General features: G+C 50.8%; 1 pseudogene; it reads left to right on the top strand.

Annotated features, from left to right (window-relative positions):
• Positions 1-710: 710 nt before the first annotated feature.
• Positions 711-1,203, top strand: LOC101608501 (annotated as a pseudogene).
• The last annotated feature ends 585 nt before the right edge of the window (positions 1,204-1,788 follow it).

Raw genomic sequence — 1,788 nt, 5'->3', positions numbered from 1 at the left:
CGCCCCCCCCCCCCCGAGAGCTAAGGCAGCGGGCAGAACTGGGCTTTTCCACTTGAAAAAAACAGCAAGCAACGACTTCTGGTACTAGAATCCCTAAGAGAGAGGTCCTGGCAGAGACCCAGCAGCCAAGGACCAGACACGGAAGTGTACGGGAGAAAGCAGTGGGCTCAAATGGGGGACTCCAAAAAGGGAAGGGGCCCAGCTTTCCAGTTCGGACAGGAGACTCAAAGCAGTTGTTGCTGGAAGAAGGCACAGGGACTCAAGGCACAGGGACTCAGTGGGTAGGAAGCCACTGTGACTTTGGGGAGATGCCTTGCTTTCTTGCCAGAGGGAACCCTTGTGGCCTGGGACCCTGGGCTGAGACTCTCCTGGGAGTTATCATCTCTGATCGGGAGGAGTCGGGGGTCGTCATACTTACATGCACCTGGAAGGTCCCCAAGACACATTCGTGGTTAGAATATTGGTCTGTGGGGTTTGGACCATAGTTCAGGAGTTAAAGGCACTTGCTTGAAAGCCTGCCAGCCAGGGCTCAATTCCATAAAGCCTGATGAAAAGTGGCGTATGCATCTGTGATCCCAATAGACAGACTAGTGGGAGGTGGAGCCAGGGGGACCTGAAGCTGCCAGGCCAGCTAGTCTGCCATTTGATTGCAGTGGCAAGAGACCCTGCCTCAAAGAAGAGGGGTCTCTTTTCCTCAGCCTGCCGGGAAGATGGCAGACATTCAGATTGAGCGAGCTCACCAAAAGCAGCCTACCATCTTTCAAAACAAGAAGAGTGCTGTTGGGAGAAACTGGCAAGGAGAAGCTTCCCTGTTACTACAAGAACATCGGTCTAGGCTTCAAGACGCCCAAAGAGGCCATTGAAGGCACCTACATAGACAAGAAATGCCCCTTCACTGGTAATGTCTCCATCCGAGGGTGAATCCTGTCTGGTGTGGTCACCAAGATGAAGATGCAGAGGACCATTGTCATCCGCCGGGACTATCTCCATTACATCCGCAAGTACAACCGGTTCGAGAAGCGCCACAAGAACATGTCTGTGCATCTGTGCCCTTGCTTCAGGGATGTGCAGATTGGTGACATCGTGACAGTGGGTAAGTGCCGGCCCCTGAGCAAGACGTGCTAAAAGTCACCAAGGCTGCTGGCACCAAGAAGCAGTTCCAGACGTTCTGAGGCTGAACACTGGCTGACTCCCCAAACAAAACTAAAACTATTTTCCCATTCACACACACACAAAAAAGAAGGTAGAGGGCAGAATGCCTCAGAGTTTTCCTCTGACATCCACGTGTACGCTCTGCAGCACATTGAGCTGGGAATTCTAACCCAGATGAAATTAAGAAAGGAATATTGGTCTAGTAATAAATTTTAAAAAGTGAAGTAGTGGGGCTGGAGAGATGGTTTAGTGGTTATGGCACTTGCCTGCGAAGCCAAAGGACCCAGGTTCGATTCCCCAGTGTCCACCTCAGCCAGATTGTGTGGTGGAACATGCACACATCTGGAGTTTGTTTGCAGTGGCTAGAGGCCCTATCATGCTCTTTCTCTAATAAGTAAAATAAATAAATAAATCATAAAAAAAATTTTTTTTGTTATCTTTATTTATTTATTTGAGAGCGACAGACAAAGAGGCAGAGAGAGAGACAAAGAGAGAATGGGCGCGCCAGGGCTTCCAGCCTCTGCAAACTAACTCCAGACGCGTGCGCCCCCTTGTGCATCTGGCTAAACGTGGGTCCTGGGGAGTGGAGCCTTGAACCAGGGTCCTTTGGCTTCACAGGCAAGCGCTTAACCGCTA

Source organism: Jaculus jaculus, chromosome 18 (genome assembly GCF_020740685.1).
Source record: "Jaculus jaculus isolate mJacJac1 chromosome 18, mJacJac1.mat.Y.cur, whole genome shotgun sequence".
NCBI lineage: Eukaryota > Metazoa > Chordata > Mammalia > Rodentia > Dipodidae > Jaculus > Jaculus jaculus.
The sequence above is the reverse complement of the archived record's forward strand: the minus strand, read 5'-3'. Positions and strand labels throughout refer to the sequence as shown.